The sequence below is a fragment of the Amblyraja radiata genome, chromosome 11, assembly GCF_010909765.2.
Source record: "Amblyraja radiata isolate CabotCenter1 chromosome 11, sAmbRad1.1.pri, whole genome shotgun sequence".
Lineage (NCBI taxonomy): Eukaryota > Metazoa > Chordata > Chondrichthyes > Rajiformes > Rajidae > Amblyraja > Amblyraja radiata.
Window position 1 is genome coordinate 58,250,826 of NC_045966.1, and position 21,975 is coordinate 58,272,800.

Below are 21,975 nucleotides of genomic sequence, written 5' to 3' on the forward strand. Positions count from 1 at the left end.
CTTGCCCTCTCACCCTGTCCCTCCCCCTCTCTAGTCCTCTGACTAGTTTCACTATCCTGATTAATTTAATTGATTATATGCCTCCTTGTCACCTTCCCCTCAGCTAATATTGAACCATTCTACATTTCCTTACCATCGACTGATTTGATCTGTTGTTTTCACACCTTACCCTTCCATATCTCTATGTCTCCCTCTCCCCTGACTCTCAGTCTGAAGAAGGGTCTCCACCTGAAATGTTACCCATTCCTTCTCTCCAGAGATGCTGCCTGTCCCGCTGAGTTGCTCCAGCATTTTGTGTCTATCATGGAATATTCACAGTACTTTAAGGCTCTTCACAAGTTTAACTGAGCTTCTCTCATTCTCACAGTAAGGGAAATGAAACAGAGCTTCAAATGTGAATGTTTGGTTGTGAGATATGGTTGGCTCATCTACACGGTTATTCATCTAACCTCTGGTAGCCGCAGGGACTGCTGGCTTCCAACTTTCACTTCAGAAAATATATTTAGCCTTGGACGAGAAGCACGAACGACTCACAAGGGAAATACAGTGATGATTGGGATGAGGAGTTGTGGCAGATAAAGTATAAATGTTCAAATTGTAGGGATTAGCTTTGTTTTATCAAACACAGAAGATTAATAGGGGAATTGATTGGGGAGTATTCAGCAGAGTGGACACACGCGCAGAGAAAGTGATAGGATCGTACATGGGAATCCAGAGAGATTTTATGTGCAGAGGATCCAAAGAGATGTTCTAAATACATTAAGGAAAAGAGAGTAACTAGAGAGAGAGTTCCTTGGAAATTCAAGTGGTCATCTCTGTGTGGGGCCACAGGAGAGGAGTAAGATGCTCAATAAGTATTTAAGAAGGAACTGCAGATGCTGGAAAATCGAAGGTATACAAAAATGCTGGAGAAACTCAGTGGCAGCATCTGTGGAGCGAAGGAAATAGGCAACGTTTCGGGCCAAATTCCTTCTTCAGACTGATGGGTTCCCTGTTTCTACTGTGGGAAAAGACATGAAGACTGGGCAACTTGGGACAGTTAAGTGAGATGTCTTAAGTATAGTCCGTATTATAGGCAAGAATCTGTGGACATCCTCAGGCATATTCACAAGCCAGAAGGATGTCGTTAAGCTGGAATGTGTGCAGAGACAAATTCGGAGGATATAGCCAGGACCCGACGGCCTGAACTATAGAGAGAGGTTGGGCAGGCTAGACGTTACTCCTCGCAGTGCAGGGGCTGAGAGCTGATTTTACAGAGGTACATAAAATCACGAGGGTAATAGATGGGGTGAATGCACAGAGTGTTTTACAGAGACTAGGACAGGGGTGGGGAACCTGCGGCCTTAAGGCCACATGCGGCCTTCTAAGCCATTAAGAGCGGCCTTTTGAATGAACAAATCTTTTTATTATTATTAATATGTTTTTGTTCATCTTTTATTATTTTTATTTTAAACATAAAATGAACGTATTTAAAATACCAAAGAATAAAAGAAGATTCAACGAAAGAAATCCTCCCCGACTGAAGGCCACAATTAAGACATTAGTAAGTCATGAGGGCTATTTTATCAAAATAATGTACATTTTGAAGTATATCTAATTGAAGTTTCTTGAATGCGGCCTTATTAGATTACAGCTAACAATGCGGCATTCCACCATGAAAAGGCTCCCCACCCCTGGACTAGGAGAATCAAGAACCAAGGTTCAAGGGTTCAAGGTTTAGGGGTCAGTTTCTTGTCACATGTACCAATTAAGGTACAGTGAAATTTAGATGGCCATGCAGTCATACCAATAAAGAGGAACAAGACACCCAAATAAAATGTTAACCTGAACATCCACCACAGGGACTCCCCCACATTCCTCACTGCGATGGAAGGCAAAAACAAGTTCAATCCTCTTCCCTTCTTTGTTCTCCCACGGTCAGGGCACTCGAACCTTCCATTGTGAGGCGATCTTTGCTCCCGCATCGGGAGGTCGAGCCCTCCGCATCGGGGCGATCAAGCTCCCGCATCGGGGGGATCTCAGCTCCCCGCGCCGGGCGATTGGACTCCTGAGTCGTGGCTGGTCGAACCTCCTGCAGCTTGGAGCTGCCCGACATCAGTCTCTACCCGAGACCGCGAGCTCCTCGATGTTGAAATCCGCAGGCCACGGTTGGAGCGTCGATACCAAGCAAGGGATTGAAGGCTCCGATGGTAAGTCTGCGGCCCTGTGGTGGGGCTCTAAGTCGGTCTCGAGCAAGGCCGCCAGCTCCATTATGTTAGGCCGCAGAGCGACTGGAGATATGATCTGGGGGACAAATCACATCTCAGGCAAGGTAAGAGATTGATAAAAGATTCCCCCAAACCCTCCCTCACTCCCCACATAAAACAAACCATAAAACATTAACACATACTTTTAAAACACACTAAAAATAACAAAAAAGACAAAAAGACAGACAGACTCTGGGCGAGGCTGCCATCGCTGACTGCGCTAGGGGAGAAAAATTGAAGATGAGAAAGGAAAGATTTAATAGGAACCTGAAGGCAAGGTTTTACACAGAGGGTGATGGGTAGATGGAACAAGCAGCCACAGGAGATAGTTGAGGCAGGTGCAAAAACAACATTTAAGATACATTTGGACAGATACATGGATAGAAACGATTTGTCGGGATATTGGCCAAATGTATGAAGGTGGGACAAGCATACATGGAGCATCTTGGACAGCATGGACAAGTTGGGCTGAAGGTCCTGTATCTGTGCTGTATGACTATGACTCTATGGTCACATAACCTTAAAGCTAGAGTCAGACCAATATCAGCTGATGTGAGTGGAGGTAGTTAGATTTATTTTGGGTAAGATTCTCAAGTGAGGTAAAGCTCTGGTGGTTCAACTATGCTGAGAAACAGACTTACAACAGGCTAGCTGAATGCCAGATCATACTAAAGGGATTGAATGGCCTTTTTTTCATCTACATATGGTGTGCCTCCAAGACTGGGTTCTCCTTCTGGCAAAGCACCAGCAACAACCCCTACCCATCCCTGTTTGGAAAAATGGTTCCATCAGTCTTCTCACAGTAAAGCCAGGGGGAGAACCTCCATTTGTGCACATCGCCTGATTGTGTTTTTTTCAGACAGACTGGATGTGAGAAGGATGCTTCCCCTAGATGGGTCAGTCTCGAGCCAGGGGTCATGGTCTCAGGATTATCGGAAAGATATTTAGGACTGAGTTGAGGAGGAATGTCTTCACTCAGTCCTTTGCCCAGGAGAGCCATGGAGACTAATGCCCCTGTCCCACTTAGGAAACCTGAACAGAAACCTCTGGAGACTTTGCGCCCCACCCAAGGTTTCCGTGCAGTTCCTGGAGGTTGCAGGTGGTTGCCAGAGGTTGCAGGTAGTGGAAGGAGGTAGGGAGACTGACAAAAACCTCTGGGAACCTCCGGGAACCGCACGGAAATCTTGGGTGGGGCGCAAAGTCTCCAGAGGTTTCCGTTCAGGTTTCCTAAGTGGGACAGGGGCATAAGTAACTGAAATTACTTAGGAGGCAGCTGGATAGATTTCCAGGCACAAAAGGCATCATGCAGCATGAGAAGAGAGCAGGAATATATAGTAGCATTGAGGTTAAGGATCAGTCACCCCCATACTAAATGGCAGAGTAAGTCCAAAGGACCAAATAGCCTATTCTGGCTCCTATTGTACATGTTTATGTGTATTTTGATATTGCAGAGACATAGAGTCAAATAGCATGGAAACAGCAGTCCACTCATCAATACCAACCTAGAATCTCATAAGTTCATTAGTCATAGGAGCAGAATTAGGCCATTCAGCCCATCAAGTCTACCCCACCATTCAAACATGACTGATCTATTTTCCCTTTCTCAACCCCATTCTCCTGCCTTCTCCCCGAACTCTTTGATACGCTTTCTAATCAAGAACCTCTCAATATATATCAGAAAGAACTGCAGATGCTGGTTTAAATCAAAGGTAGACATAAAATGGTGGAGTAACTCAGTGGGACAGGCAGCATCTTTGGAGAGAATGAATGGGTGACATTTCAGTCAGAAGAAGGGTCTCGACCCGAAACGTCACCCATTCCTTATCTCCAGAGATGCTGCCTGTCCCGCTGAGTTATTCCAGCATTTTGTATCTACCTCTCAATATCTGCTTTAAAATACCAAAATACAGCCTCTACAACTGTCTGTGTAATTAATTCCACAGATTTACCACCTTTGGCTTATCTCCTTTCCATAGGTACTTCCTTTAATTCTGAGGTTGTGCCCTCAGGTCCCAGACTCTCCCACGAGTGGAAACATCCTCTCCACTTCCACTCTGTCCACGCCTTTTATTATTTGGTAAGTTTCAATGAGATTCCTCCTCATCCTATTAAACTCCAGTGAGTACAGGCCCAGAGCCATTAAACACTCATCATATGTTAACCCAATCATCCCTTAGGATTACTCTTGTAAATCAGAGAACAAACTTCTGTACAAGTCTGACCAAAGATCTGGCTCTTGTATACCGCAGAAAACCCCCTGCTAAGTTTGTTCTTTTTGCATGCATTTGGTCCATATCCCTCTAAACCTTTCTTATTCATGTACATATCCTCGTGCCTTTTAACCTGTTCACTGCCAAGTTTGTTTTACTATTTTGTCATGATCTGAGTATACTCGGGATTGGCACTGAACAGTTTAAATGTTATTTTTATTGTACTTGCCTCGACTACCTCCTCTAGCAGTTAATTCCATGTATCTACCACCCTCTGCATGAAAACATTGCTCCTCGGGTTACTATTAAATCTTTCCCCTCACACAATAAACCTATGTCCTCTGGTTCTTGATTTACCTACTCCGGGTAAAATACTCTATGCATTCAACCTATCAATTCCGCTCATGATTTTATACATTTCTACAAGATCACCCCTAAGCTTCCTGCGCTCCAAGGACCAAAGTCTTAAAATTATTGGCTATTTTAGGTCCTAGAAGTCCCTACAGTGAAGATGTGGATCACAGATATGTTCGAGACACAACATTTGGAAAACATTAGGCTAGTCTTGGCGGAAAAAACAGATCAATTTCTTAAGACATGGGCACCCTTTACCGAATTCTTACAACAATAGTATGGTGCAACACAAATTTAAATTTAAATCCGATGCTGGGTTAGGTGAGGTGGGCGGGGGGGGGGGGGGGGGGGGGGGGGGACGAGGGGCAAGGTATATCTCCACTTTTCTTTTTCTTTTCTTTTCTTCCTATACCTTTCGGTTACACTGCTTTGGTAGTTTAGGGGACTTTCTTTTGTTCTTCTTCAATCTATCTTTTCACTTTTTACTCCTTCTCTTTCTTGTTTTCTCTTTCTTTTCTTTTTTCATTTTCATAATTTAGGTTATAAGGTTAAAAATGAAGCTGTACAATAATTGTATAATTTTAGATGCCGAATGTTATATCTCTGTACAATTGCTTCTAATAAATAAATAAATAAATAAATAAATAAAAAGTCCTAGAAAATTGTTTATATTTTTAAAAGAAAGCTGCACAGGTTCCAGTGAATTGCGTTCAACATTCTCGATCCTGGTCGCAAAATTGTCCCTCATAAGCCCCACATTCTTGATGGTTCTAAAGGCAACTCTGGCGTAGGATCCACTTGTGTCTTGCGCTTGGCCTTCTGCTCCTCCGTCTTGCCCTGGCGACTCTTGAATCAAATGATTAATTCCTGACACATGACCAAATCCTGACGGGAAATTGAGGAGGAAATAACTTGGTCCTTTTGTTAATTTCTCTTCAAGCCTTTAAAAAATATTGGGGAGACAAAAGAAGCAATGATGATAGGAAGCAGGGGGTCGTATAATGAAATCTTCAGCAATACATCCACTTGGAGTTGCGATTCACTGTCATCCTATCCACCGTCTGTGTCAAGAGTTAGCGCAAATCTGAGAATAAATTTCTAAAGACGTCTGACCAAAGGTCTGGCTCCTCTTTTCTGCAAAAAAAAAAATTTGTTCCTGAGCAACAGTGAAGGTTCACATTAAGTAATAATACCTAACACAACAATTGTTGCTCTGTGTGCATTGGTTTTTACACTATCACTATAATACTGTAACTGATCATTTGTTGTACATTTATTGCTGTTGATGTGCGTCCAATGTGTCGATAGTTAAACTTTTATTGTTCCAGTTCATATCCAGTGCACATGGCAAATAAACACACTTGGTAACTCTTAAAATGTAGCAATAAAGGAATTATTTGTTTTCAAGGTACTGATCCAGATATTGCATGGGATTAAAGCACATTCAATGATGCACACATACACACACACCGCAGTGCAGGAATCAGGCTAGTAATTACTCGATTCATAAGAGATAGACAGTAGACCATTGTGTGGGATATGTTGACTCCTGAGCTGGGCACTGTGGAAATGTCTTGGCATGCCGATGAGGTGCTCTAGGTTATAGGATGCAGGGGGTAATATAAACAGAGTATTCCCAACAGGGAGTTTTGAATGATTTCCCCATGGAAGAGTCAGAAATGCTGGCACGTGTTTACTTGCCAGTTTAAACGGATCAGGCTAGAATGTTGGACAGAGCTTATACCAACTGCAAGAGAGCCAAATCTTTCCCCCCCAAAAATGTCCAGTACTGCCAATCTTATATTTTAAATTGTAACAACTCACTGCATAAAAACAGGTCGAATGGTCTTTCCCTTGCACAATATGGCACAATTCCAATGTTAAAACACCCGTTTACTTGATGTGCTTAGTTTCACCTCTGGGTAAGGCAGACATGACTGGTCCCAGTGTCAAACCTACCTGGCTTAGCATCAAATCTCCAGATTGATAAAGTATCTTGAATTTGCACCTATTAGCACTTGCTTTGCTTGTATAAATGACAGTTAAAAATTATTTAATCGGGAAGAAATAGTATCAATTGCAAAACACTGCTAGGCACTATTAAATGTAAGGTTCACCAGTGTGAATGGCATTTTACTTGATACCATCCAATTAACCTATAAACCTGCACATCTTTGGAATGTGGGAGGAAACTGAAGATCTCTCAGAAAACCCACGCAGGTCATGGGGAGAACGTACAAAACTCAACACAGACAGCATTCACAGTCAGGATCGAAGGTGGGTCTCTGTCGCTGTAAGCCCGAAACTCTCCCGCTGCACCACCGTGCCGACATGTAACCAGACCGTGAGGTCTCCGATCCCAACCATTAGCAGGGAGCGGCATAATGCAAACAGCACTCTTCTAAATCTTGGGGAGTGCTGCCATTTAACGAAGTAAGCAGAGGGAACCACTACTGTTGCTAGTTCCAGAGGAAGCTGGACAGGCGTGTGTAGAACAAGAAGATAGACACAAAATGCTGGAGTAATTCAGCGGGACAGGCAGCCTCTCTGGAGAGAAGGAATGGATGACGTTTCGGGTCGAGACCTGCATCATCGTTGAAAACATTAACGACACAGTGGTGCTGGTTTCCGACGGGCACGGTGACGAACGCACCACACATCTCTGTCTTCCATATGGCTGGCAAGCTCCTCTTTTGCCTCCACACACGCGTCTTCCATCAACGTCCATGGGTGGGTTCCCACAACATAACCTTGTTTGCGGGCATTTTTGTGGGGCGGTGACAATGACCTGCGAGCCTATTCCTTCTCCACCTGATCTTCTCGGTCAGAGGTGGAATCTCCCCATAGAGCTGGGCATTGGTGATGTGGTCCCTCCAACTGACATGTTGACCTTTTCTGAGCATTCGGGTGTCGGTACCATCAAGAGACTTGGACAGTGCTCAAGTGAGAGTCCATGCCTCACACCCGTACAATAATATGGTCTCTACAGTTGCATGGAAGAATCGCTGTTTGAGACCCTTAGACATCCGAGACGTCCCGATTTCCCCCCATGTTATTGAGGGCTTTCCATGCGAGTGCTTTCCGGACCTTGATGTCATTCTCCGAGCTCTACATCCACGCTCCCAGGATATTATTGAAGGGTCAAGAACAACAATATCCATCCAAGACTTTATCCTTGTATGTGGGACTAAAAAAACCTAGTAGTCGCGATTAGTCCAGACAGGAGGTTGCCAGGAGGTCTCTGTAATGACATGAAACCTGTCTCTGTCTGCACTGTTGATGACCCTCTCCCATATTCACTCGCAGTCTGTCTGCTGCTGTGGGCTGAAGGAAGAGCAGACAACGTCTTCTCTCACTTCGCATGGAGCTCGGACAAGCTCCCGTGCAGCAGTGAGCAGCACACCATGCATACATATGTGGCAGAGATTAGCAGTAAGAGCCTGGAATGGTCCTGAGGCTGAGAAGCTGGAAGTGAAGTGTGCGGGAAGGAACAGCACATACTGGCTTAAGGGCATGTCCCACTGTACGAGGTAATTCAAGAGTTCTCCCTAGTTTTCCCCTGATTCGAACTCGGAGAATGTCCGTAGCAGGTCCGTAGGAGTTTGTGTATGTTAAGGGTTTTGTATACATAAAGGAGGAGCTTGAAATTTATTCTGAACCGCACTGGGAACCAGTGGAGAGAGGCCAGAATTGGGGTGATGTGGTCCTTGTGTCTTTTTTTTTTTAAACAGCCTCTTTGTTTCCTTGTGTCCACATGTTAGTGTATGTTTGTGGGCTCATTGTGACTTCACATCACTGCATTGTATGCACTCACTCCCAGACTTAGTTAAAGATAGTTTATGCTTATTTGAAGCTGTCGAATTCTGAAACCTGCTATTAGATGGGCTTGTCAGAATGCAAACAGCACTCCTCCATATTGAGGGGTAGGTTCAAGAGGTTGATTCCCAGGGCGGCCGGCCGGATATGATGAAAGAGTGGATCGACTGGGCTTATATTCACTGGAATTTAGAAGGATGAGAGGGTATCTTATTTAAAAACATATAAAATCATTAAGGGACTGGACAGGCTAGATGCAGGAAAAACGTTCCTGATGTTGGGGGTGTCCAGAACCAGGGGTCACAGTTTAAGAATAAGGGGTAGGCCATTTAGGACTGAGATGAGGAAACACATTTTCACCCAGAGAGTTGTGAATCTGTGGAATTATTTGCCACAGAAGGCAGTGGAGGCCAATTCACTGGATGTTTTCAAGAGAGAGTTGGACTTAGCTCTTAGGGCTAAGGGAACCAAGGGATATGGGGAAAAAGCAGGAACGGGGTACTGATTCTGGATGATCAGCCGTGATCATATTGAATGGCGGTGCTGGCTCGAAGGGCTGAATGGCCTACTCCTGCACCTTTTTTCTATGTTTCTATGTTTCTGTGAGTGATGCCACTTAATGAATGGGTTGTGCAGTAATCAGAATTGTGAATTAATGTTCTCAGTGTAAGGGGAAGCTGGACAGGTGGGTGCTGAACAATGTCCATACAAGGGCCCAACAAAGAAGTCACCGTATCGTCATAAGTGCAGTATATAGTTTGGATGAGCCTCTCCTAATTCATCACTGTCATCAAAATCGTGAATGGGCCTCACAGCTGCAAAGGGCACTTACACAATTTTATCTGTACTTCCTCTGTAGCTGTAACACTATATTTTACACATTGTTTATGTTCTCTTGCACTACTTGATGTACTGTGTGTGATATCAGTTTAATTTATTGTCACGTGTACCGAGGTACAGTGAAAAGCTTTTGTGTGTGTGCTAACCAGTCAGCGGAAAGAGAAGACATGATTACAATCAAGCCATTTACAGTGTATAGCACAATGATAAGGGAATAATGCTTAGTGCAAGATAAAGTCTGAACAAGGATAGACCGAGGGTCATCAATGATGTAGATAGTAGTTCAGCACTGCTCTCTGGATGTGGTAGGATAATTCAGTTCCCTGATAACAGCTGGAATTACAGCTGATATGATTTGGATAACATGTAAAATAAAGTTTTCCACTGTATCTCAATACATGTGAGAAAAATAAACCAATACCAATAACTTGCTTGAGTAATTGACAGTGATACACGGCTCTGGAGACCAGTTAAGAACCCACAAACAATACATGTGTGAATGTTGCTTGTCACACACATAACTACAGCGATGCCAATTTATGTTTTAAAAATCATACGCTCCAAACATAGATAGCAAAGGCGCAGTATTAATGAAGCTCGTACTTTCTATTATCTGCCAAGATTTTATTTTGGAATAAACTTGGAAAGTTTAGTCAGAATCTGGCAATAATTGGATTTGTATTCTGGTTCACAGTGTCCCACTTTCCAATCTACGCTAGAACTTTCTTTCACTCGGGTCCCAGAATGTTATAATGCTTCTGCTGTAATAACAGAAGAAAGCACTCAGTGATTTAAAATAACTGGCACAAGACCAACAAAGAGATTATTTTTCACTGAGAGTTGGAATGAACTGCTTGTGGAGACTCGGTGGAAGCAGATTCAATAATAACTGATGATAGACACAAAAAGCTGGAGTAACTCAGGCAGCATCTCTGGAGAGAAGGAATGGGTGACGTTTTGGGTGAGGCCCTTCTTCAGACTGAAAGTCACGGGAAAAGGAAACGAGAGGTATAGATGGCGATGTGGAGAGATAAATAATAATAATGGATGGGATTTATATAGCGCCTTTCTAATACTCAAGGCGCTTTACATCGCATTATTCATTCACTCCTCAGTCACACTCGGTGGTGGTAAGCTACTTCTGTAGCCACAGCTGCCCTGGGGCAGACTGACGGAAGCGTGGCTGCCAATCTGCGCCTACGGCCCCTCCGACCACCACCAATCACTCACACACATTCACACACATTCACACACAGGCAAAGGTGGGTGAAGTGTCTTGCCCAAGGACACAACGACAGTATGCACTCCAAGCGGGATTCGAACCGGCTACCTTCCGGTTGCCAGCCGAACACTTAGCCCATTGTGCCATCTGTCGTGACCAATGAATCTTCTTCCACGTGTCCGGCCATCTTCTATATCACGTCTTTCTGGTCGGTCAGTGACGGTTGGCGGTCGGTGGTTGCAGAATTGGCTACTTCAGTCAGTCACTGTGGTACAGTATTTGTCGTCAGCATTGCCCGGGATGCACCACATGGAGGCTTCTGCTTGCATCCCAGAAAAATGAATGAAAGATATGCAAAAAAGGAATGATGATAAAGGAAACTGGCCACTGTCAGCTGGTTGTTGGGTGAGAAAGAGACGCTGGTGTGACTTGGGTGGGGGAAGGATGAATTCGGAGGGAATGCCAGGATTACTTGAAGTTCGAGATATCAATACATTCCACTGGGTTGTAAACTGCACAAGCGAAATATGAGATGCTGTTCCTCCAATTTGCCTTTAGCCTCACTCTGACAATGGAGGAGGCCTAGGACAGAAAGGTTAGTGTGGGAATGGGAAGAAGAATTAAAGTGCTTGGCAACTGGGAGATCAGGTAAGCGAAGGTGTTCAACAAAAATATTGCCCAGTCTATGTTTGGTCTCGCTGATGTATAAGAGTCCACATGTTGCAAAATCCGATAATAATAACTGATATTGGATATAAACGTGGAAGGCGTAAGAAGTGGCAAGCCCTTGAGGAAAGGGTAGGAATGAAGGAACTCATTGGGTAGCCCTTTAAAGCAAGGCACAGTGGGCCAAATGGCCTATTTCTGTGCTGTGGGATTCTGTTCTGTGACCTCCATTAAGCAAGAGGGACCATAAAGATATTTATAATTTTTGCCTGACAGCACTGAAAGTCTGCAGAGACCCAGGGGAGCAGGATTTGCGGCACACCCTCATGATTTAAACTGAGCAAGTTGCAGTCTCTTTCCCAGCCTATAAAATAACATGGGTCACTGGACAAGTGACTCACTACGGAATACAACATGCAGTGTTTCAAATATTTCTCCCTCGAAAGGTTCAAGGATGCCAACTCCCACTTCCTAAGTATCGTATAATCAGGAAAACGCCAGAGTATAAAAGCACACATTGCTCTGAATGCAGGTCACGAGAATTTCACAACGTTCCACAGCATGAAATGTCGGGCTAAGGTCTGATGGCCCCCGATGGCTGTGGGATTCGATGACGGGGCTTGAGGTAAATAATCAGAAAACTGAAAGAAAATGTCCTCAAAGTTTCACCAGCTGGGCTTCAGGAAGTTTATGAAAAGGGACTTTATATTTTCATGAACAGAATGTGATACAGGAAATATTTCCAGGATGGCTATTTGGTTGCCTGTTATTAGGCCACAGGTTCCACCCAGGCCACAACGTATCTCTTCAGCATAGCTGTGGCATTTTCTGGAGTGCCAATTGAACAATACATCATATTATGACATTTAAAAGACATGAGGCCAGGTAGATGCAAATGAAAGGTTCGGAGAGATGTGGACCAAATGCAAGCAAGTAGGACTAGCTTGGTTAGACAACTTGGTTGGCAGCATTGTTTCGGTACTGTAGAGCTCTATGACTAATATATTTTATGGGTACGAAGATGTATTTATTTTTGGAATGTAATTTATGGAAAGTCATCGCATCAAGACCATTTGTTTAGATCACATTCAACCTTACAAAGATTCAACAAGACATTGTGCATACTTTTTAGTTGTGGACTAGTGTTTGAGGTGCTACTACGTTTGGCCAATGTGTCTGTAAGAGCACATTCCTGCAGCAGTGATATCTAAACTGCATGTTGATCAAAAGCACGGCTGCACATACAGTGGCTTCTCGGCCTGGGCACTTGACATAACCAAAGATCACTTCACTTTCATTTTCCAGGTTTGTAGGTTAATTGGCTTGATGCAACTATAAAATTGTCCCAAGTGTGTGCAGGGTAGTGTTAATGTGCAGGGATCACTGGTCGGTGCTGTCTCGGTGGGTCGAAGGGCCTGTTTACGTGCTGTATCTCTAAACTAATCTAATTTCATATTGTCTGCAGCTTTTTGTGTGTTAGTTTATTGAATCTTGATATGTGGATTTCCCCCATACACAACGTGTTACTTCAATGTAATTGACAATGCATGATTAAAATAATATGGTTGCTCAATACAATTGCAGAGTTTTCTTTCTCGAGATAAATCTATGAGATTTTGTAATGGAGATTTCCAATGGCAATCAGATGTTTCATTATCACCTCTTTCCCTTCTGGACTCCCTTCCCTAAAAAAGGAATGCATCGGGATAATCCCACCAGATGCATATTGCACGAATCAATTGATTTACACTAGTCCAACATTCATTTTCCCTTGAGCGCAGTCTACACAACTTGGCTGGAGTCCAATGCACATTATGAAGAATCTTAAATTGGATCAATCTGCTGCTTTTGTTATTCCTTTCCATATATTCTTCTACTACTGATCACTTGCCTCACTCAGTTTCTCATATATGCTTTTAAATCTTTTATTGACACCTTGGGTTCCATCCAAGTGTCTGAAATAGAACCATGAAACCAAGTGGGGCCTGTTAGTCACAGTGTTCAACGGCTACATTGTGAGCCCCTCATCCTCGAGAATCACTTCCACATCCTCTCACTGCTTCTATGGAGAAACTGCAGGTCCAATTCAATCGCGCAAATCTGCTCGGTCAAGAGTCAAGAGTCAGAGAGTCAAGGGTGTTTTATTGTCCCAGATAGAACAACTAAATTCTTTCTTGCAGCAGCGTAACAGAATATGTAAGCAATAATAAACGAGAGAGAAAAAAAAAGTTCAATGCGTGTATATATACACATACTCACAAATATACAGGTAGACACAAAATGTTGGAGTAACAATGTTTCAGGTCGAGATCCTTCTTCAGACTGAAGAAAATGTCCCCCGTTCCTTCTCTCCAGAGATGCTGCCTCACCCGCTGAGTTACTCCAGCATTTTGTGTCTACCTTCGATTTAAACCAGCATCTGCAGTTCTTTCTTACTCACAAATACACATATATATATATATATATACGGAAATTAATTCCACTGCCACAGCTTGAGGGAGGACTGTTCATCTGTTAAACTTTCAGCAGGATTATTGACAAAAGTTTTCCTATTCTTTCCTGACAAACAACATTTTTTTTTTGTGATTTCGTATGTGTGTGTGTGTGTGTTTGTTTGTTTCTTACTCACAAATACACATATATATATAGTTTAAAATCAATTTGGAATATTTTGGAGGACCAAGAAACCGAGAAACTATATATATATATATATATATATATATATAGTTTCTCGGTTTCTTGGTCCTCCAAAATATTCCAAATTGATTTTAAACTATATATATATGTGTATTTGTGAGTAAGAAACAAACAAACACACACACACACACATACGAAATCACAAAAAAAAAATGTTGTTTGTCAGGAAAGAATAGGAAAACTTTTGTCAATAATCCTGCTGAAAGTTTAACAGATGAACAGTCCTCCCTCAAGCTGTGGCAGTGGAATTAATTTCCGTAGTTTGGCCCAGTTCCTCAGGGACACAGGCTTCGAAATTTGATGAAACAAGGATAGTTGGAATGGAAATCATTTTAATGTAATTGAAGTATATGGTGCTCTACAGTTAAAGTATAGTTTGGGGAGCTGAATTGGGCGACATAACTAACTGGAATGGAATTGAAGCAGAACATATTCAGGCTCAAACATTAGAATGAAATATGAGGAAGTTCCCTGGGGCTGCAAAGCCCCAACAAAAGCTTGCCGCCTTCAAGGAGGAGCAGCATAGTGTTCGGCTGAGAATGCCAGTAAAACTGAAAGGGGAGGCTTGAGGTGGAGAAGACCACAATAGTACCTGGGCTTCTGTAGATGAACAGAAGGGTCACTCTCCATGTAATGTTGCCACAGTGGAATGGTGAAGCCACACAGGCCAGAGGCTTCAGACTTTGAAATGTTCAGCGAAATATTTCCTTTGGTGGATTGGTGAAGCATACTTTTATTAAATAGGAAAATGTGGAGGCAATTCTGCGCACAGCAAGACCCCACATTCAACTGGAGAAAAGACGTTGGCAGGAGGAAAATATGACTCCATGTGTAAAGAATGCATGGGTGAGGGCTTACACGTCACAGGCGCCCGATAAATGTCTTCAAACTGATTATGTTGTTTACATAGGTCGATATGAACAATTGGTGGAGCTGTGAGACGGCACCTCTGCTAGCAGTGTGGGCCCATCTTTTGAACGTGATGTCTGCCCTCTCAGGGAGATGCTCAATCGCTGGAGCAATTGGACTCAATTGGTGGAGCTCTGGATAGTGGAGAAGTCTATCAAAGGACTCAGAGGGTGTAAAACATAGACAGATTGCTGCAGAAACTCAGTGTGCCAAGTAGCTTCTGGAGAGGCAAAGGTATCGTCAACATTTAAGATCGAGACCAAAGTCAGAATTACCCTGATGCAGGGTCTCGACCCTGAATCAACCATTTGCCTCTATAGATGCTGCCTGGCCCACTGAGCTCCTCCAAGCAGTTTGTTCTTTGCTCCAGACTCCAGTATCTGTATTCTCTTCACATAGATCTTGATATAGGATTGCACGGTGGCGCAGCGGTAGAGTTGCTGACTTACAGCGCCAGAGATCTGGGTTCAATCCTGAACACAGGTGCTGTGTGTACGGAGTGTATCTTCTCCCTGTGACCACGTGGGTTTTCTCTGGGTGCTCCGGTTTCTTCCCACGCCATAAAGATGTACAGTTTTGTAGGTTAGTTGGCTTCGGAAATTGTAGATTGTCCCTAGCAAGGCCCCCAGCTCCATTATGTTAGGCCGCAGAGTGACCGGAGATATGACCCGGAAAACAATCGCATCTCCGGCAAGATTGAAAAAAAGTTTCCAGCAACCCCCCCTGCCCATCCCCCACATAAAACAAACCAGCGAACATTAACACAAACTTTTTAAACACACTAAAAGTAACAAAAAAAATACAAAAAGGACAGACAGACTGTAGGCGAGGCTGCCATCGAAGCACCACCCAGTAGACACAAAAAGCTGGAGTAACTCAGCGGGACAGGCAGCATCCCTGGAAAGAAGGAATGGGTGACTTTTCGGCTTAAGAGCCTTCTTCAGATTGAGTCTGAGTCTGAAGAAGGGTCTCGACCTGAAACGTCACCCATTGATCAGTCTAAAGAATCCCCGCACGTTAACACTATCCTACGCACACTCGGGGCATTTTTTTTTTTACATTTACCAAGCCAATTAACCAACAAGCCTCCACATCATTGGAGTGCTGGAGGAAACCAAATATCTTGGAGAAAACCCACGTAGGTCACAGGGAGAACGTACAAACTCCGTGCAGACAGCACCCGTAGTCAGGATCAAACCCGCGTCTCCTGCGCTGTGAGCGCTGATTGGCAGCAACTCTACCGCTGCGCCACCGTGTTCCAGAATTTTGTGTCTATCTTCGGTGTAAACCAGCATCTGCAGTTCCTTCCTACACGAAAGGCTCCAAGTTCTGCTGAAGATGTCCAGGCTCAGGACTCTGCATGGAGTCAGAGAGTGGGGCAGGAGCTTGCTGGGTTTCCCTATTACCTATCCATGGGAAAATGGACTTAGATCCCACAGTGGGCTAAACTTAACACAAATCTACAACCCCTTTAATTTTGATGGTAATTGTAAAACCATAAAGTAGAAAAGCTACAGTATGTAGCTTGTATACAGCGATGTAAAGCGCCTTGAGTATTAGAAAGGCGCTATATAAATCCCATCCATTATTATTATTATTAAGCTGCATTTTAAAAATGAGTTGTGTTTTCAGTAATATTTTTAATTATTTAAACAGGTTTCTTAGCAATCCTTAAATTTTTTATTTCATTTTAAATAGTCTTTGTATTCTTCACAATGTTTGGACAGTTTCTTCCCAGCTGTTAACAGGCAACTGAATCATCCTACCACAACCAGAGAGCAGCCCTGAACTACTATCTCCTTCATTGTTGACCCTTGGACTATCTTTGATCGGACAGTGAAGGTACACAAAAAAGCTGGAGAAACTCAGCGGGTGCAGCAGCATCTATGGAGCGAAGGAAATAGGCAATGTTTCGGGCTGAAACCCTTCTTCAGACCCTTTGATCGGACTTTATTGGTTTTACCTTGCATTAAATGTTATTCCCTTATCACTGTAAATGGCTCGATTGTAATCACGTATTGTCTTTCTGCTGACTGGATGGCACGCAACAAAAGCTTTTCACTACACCTCAGTACATGTGACAATAAACTAAACTGGGGTCATTCAGACCGTTGCATGATCTCAATGATGTTGGTAAAACTTGGGAGTTTCTTCAGAGGATCTCCTCAGCGGTTTCACAGGTTCAAGGACAGACCTTATTGTGGGCCAGCCGTGTGACATGGTTACATGACCTCAGACATTGACGGGGCCCAAAACCTGGCTACTTGCGTCCTGAACTCTTGAAGCCATTGTGTGCTTCCTCATGGATCTACGTCGCAAATCAACGAGAATTACATACCTCAACCGTGAACACGGGAAGTTAGCCCGCTCAATAAAATCCAGGGCCTCATGTCTCCTAGAGAGGAAAATTAATCATTGGTGTAAATGCAATAACAATGTAAAGGGCAGATTTTCAGCTCAATATCTCAGGATGACAGCTGTACTGCAAATTGACCAACAGTTGTCAATTTGCCAATTTGCCATTACGGGAGTAAATTAAAATCAGGCAGCTTCTAAAACCCACAATCAATCCACATTTGCGAGGCTCAAATCTGCACTCCATTGTCACTGTGTATTGTTATAATCTTCTGTTAATACAACACCCAATATTGGGTGTTCAGACAATTCAGACAATGCTAGTCTGAAGAAGGGTCTCGACCCAAAACGTCACCCATTCCTTCTCTCCAGAGATGGTGCCTTTCCCGCTGAGTTGCTCCAGCATTTTGTGTCTATCTCCAGTTTAAACCAGCATCTGCAGTTCCTTCCTACCCAATATTAAGTCCTAGAGAGCTTTGGAGAATAGATGTGGAATGTGCACAGTGGTGGAAGATTTTATTTTATTTTTTATTTATTTATTAGAAGCAATTGTACAGGAATAAGGCAATCGACGTGACAGTTGTACAATTTTTGTACGGCTTTATTTTTAACATTGAAACCTAAATCAAAAAAAAAGGGAAAAAAGAAAAAAAAGGAGAGAATGAAGAAAAAGAAGTAAAATAAAAGAAAGGAAAGAAAAGATCCCTTAACTACCAAAGAGGTGCAAGAGGAAAGAAGAGAAATAAGAAAAAGGGAGGGAGATATACCTTTGGAGATATACAGTGGTGTAAGATGACAGAAATATTTGGAGCAGCTTTAGGTAAAGGCAGTGGGAAGAAGTAACCAGCTAGAGTTCCAGAGATTAGGAACAAGGGAAGTATAGAGAGCAGAAGAGTAAACATGTTTGTTTACTTGGTGTGTGAGCGCAGAACTGAAGGACACAAGCAGGATGTTAATAAACCACAAAATTAAATGAAAAATAGGGAAAACATGCTCTCTTTCACTGACCCCTGACTGACAGAGCAGTGAATGCTCAGGACAGTCACTCCACCCACACAACCTTCCCTTTTGGTTGCATCTAAGGCTGAGCTCTCAAACACCAAGAAGTGAGCATGGATGAGCAATATTAGCATTATATTTATATTATAATTACAATTAGCAGTGTTCTTGTACGAAAGGATGAGTTAAAACTGTTGTCCAATACTGCAGGTGAAATTTGCCATAGGTAACTCAGACATAGGCACAGCATTTAGTAGATTCCTTACAGCGCCAGAGACCCCAGGGCAATCCTGACTATGGGTGCTGTCTGTACAGAGTTTGTACCTTCCCACTGTGACCGCGTGGGTTTTCTCCAGGTGCTCCGGTTTCCGCCCACACTCCAAAGATGTACAGGTTAGTAGGTTGATGGCTTCTGTAAATTGTCCCCAGTGTGTAGGATAGTGCTTGTGGATGGGGTGATTGCTGGTCTGTGCAGATTCGGTGGGCTGAAGGGCCAGTTTCCATGCTGTATCTCAAAAATCTAAAGTCTAATGTGGTAGTGACTTCACCTTTATTACCCAACCATTTCCCTTCACAGCTAACTGTAACTCAAAGGGTACTATTGTGTCTCTGAGAGATCAGGCATGGACTCCCATCCTTCCCCTCCCAACCCAGAAACATCAGGAACAATTTGCAGGCTGACACTCCAGTGCAGTACTGAAGGAATATAAGACCCCTGAAAGTGCCCTGGAGAGTAAAACAGTGAAAACAAGCCGTTCACCCCATCATGCACTTCAACCATCAACCATCCTCCCCTAACCCATTTTGTTCTCCCCATTTTCCCGTTGATTGCTCACAGGGTTTCCCATTCACATACATGTTGCAGGCAGCCGGAATACCTGGAGGAAACCTACACAGCCACTCGGAGAATGTGCGGACTGCACACAGACGGCACCCGAGGTCAGGATGGAATCAGGGAGCAGGGAGACAGCAACACTACTAGCAGAGTCAGTGTGGGCCCAATCTTTTGAACGTGATGTCTGCCCTCTCAGGGAGCAATTGGAGGGAGCGTTGTACTTGTGGTTTGATTGGTGATTAAATCATAGCCGTGAGGGGAGGCTAGCACCTCTATTGGAGATTGGGGGCAGTGGCTGGGCAAATAATTACAGACAGATTGGGAATAATGCCGGACACTGACGTGGAGGGGCAAATGATTGGGAATTTGACCCCAGATTGATGGGATTGGGAGCAATTTAAATTATGGGGATCAGAATGATAATGCATGTTGTGTAGTATAAATGGTAATAGTGTGTTTCTTCTGGATGAGTTCAATGCCCCCCTTTTATGCACATTATGAAAGGAGCAATAATGACACCTGCACACACGACCCAAAGCCCCTGATGACTATGTGATTCCTTCAAGTGAATGAATTTACGATTAGTATCCGGGCCAGACTGTGTAGCAGGCTGAGTACTAATGACCTGTGTGGATCAATTGGCTGGAGTACCAAAGGACATATTCAACCTCGTGCTTCTGCAGTCTTGTTTGAAAAGGGTATTTCTTGTACCAGCGCCGATGGTGGATGTCATACTTACATCCACCATTTGAGAGGCTGGTTATCGTTTAAATCAACTGCTGCCTCAGAAACGACCTTGATTTGCCGAGTACCACAACCAGTCAATGGCCAATGCTATCTCACTGGCTCTCTACTCTGCTCTGGACCATCTGAATAAAATGAATGCAGGCCTCAGGCAGCTTAGTTTAGTTTAGTTTAGAGCTACAGTGTGGAAACAGGCCCTTCGGCCCACCGTGTCCGCACCGACCAGTGATCACAACACTATCCTACACACACAAGGGACATTTACATTCATGCCAAGCCAATTAACCTACAAACCTGTACGTCTTTGGAGTGTGGGAGGAAACCGAAGACCTCGGAGAAAACCCACGCAGTCACGGGAAGAACGTACAAACTCGGTACAGACACACCCATAGTCGCGATCGAACCCAGGTCTCCAGTGCTGCACGCGCTGTAAGGCAGCAACTCTACCACTGCGCCACCATGCTGCCAGCTATTCATTGACTACGTCTCAATGTTCAACACAATCATCCCCTGGAAACTCATTACCAAGCCAGGGTCTCTGTGCCTCCCTTTGTAAATAAATCCTTGACTTCCTTATCAGCAGATGAGGCGGCACGATGGCAAAGTGATAGAGTTGCTGACTAAAGGACCTGTCTCACTGTACGAGCTAATTCAAGAGTTCTCCCAAGTTTGCCCTGAATCGAACTCGGAAAATTATGGTAATGGCCGCTCGTAGGTACTCTGGGCTCTCGTGGACATTTTTCAACATGTTGAAAAATCTTCACGAGTGTTCACGAGCTTACCGCGTTTCCTGAGTACCTGCTGTTAGCGTCACGAACCGCTAAGAGACGTCCCGAGCTCCGACGTACCCGCTACGTTCATTCTACGTGCTTGCCACGAGTTTGTTTTTTTGAAACTCGGGAGAGCTCTTGAATTATCTCGTACAGTGGGACAGGCCCTTTACAGCGCTTACAGCACCGGAGACCCGGGTTCGATCCCGACCTCAGCTGCTATCTGTACGGAGTTTGGATGTTCTCCCTGTGACTGCATGGGTTTTCTCCGAGATTTTTAGTTTCCTGTAGGTTAATTGGCTTGGTATAAATGTAAATTGTCCCTAGTGTGTAAGATAATGTTAATGTGTGGGTATTGCTGGTCGGCGCAGGCTCGGTGGGCCGAAGGCCCTGTTTCTGTGCTGTTTCTCTATACTAAGAAACAATATTTAAAAAAATAAAACATAAATAAATAAAAATAAAATAAAATAAAAAATCTGACAAAAATTAAAATTAAAAATTAAAAATAAAGAATCTACGTCAGTGTGGATCAGTGACATCTCCTCCTCACTCACCTTCAGCACAGGTGCACCTCAGGGCTGTATGCTTAGCTCCACTCTATTCCATCACTGTGTAAATAAGCACGGCTCTAATGCCATCTATAGACCCGCCAACACCACTGTTGTTGGTCAAATCATGGGTAATGGGGTGTCAGCCTTCAGGAGACGGAGAGAACACTCAGTTGAAAGTTGCAGCAAAACCAACCTCATTCAACAAAACCAACGAACTAGCCGTTAAATTCAGAAAGGGATGTTGTGAGATCACGTGTCCGTCTTCATTGGCGGGTGGTGAAGGTGGCAGCTTCAAATTCCCATGTTGACATCTCAGACCACCTGACCTAGGCCCCCCAGTACATGGATGTAATCACAAACAAGGTGCACCAGTGCTTCTACTTTCTTAAAAGTTTCAAGAGATTTGCCACATCACCGAATACTCAACACATTTCTACTGGGGTATTCTTGGAACAGAGGAGGTTGTGTGAAGATTTGGGAACTTAAATTAGTGAGTCCATGGGGAGAAACTGATGCTCTTGACGACATTGAAGAAAGTTAATTGGCAATAGAACCAAAAGTGAGATGAGATTGGGGTCTGCTGTGCATTTTGGGGATGTGGGGAAAGAGATTCAACTGGATAGAAAAGGTTTGGATAAACAGGGGCCAGGTACTGGCATGGACTACCTTGGTTGGGCAATTTGGTCAACATACAAGCGTTTGGCCAAATGGCCTGTTCCAATGCTGTGTAGTTCTATGACTCTACGTAGCATTCAGAAGGA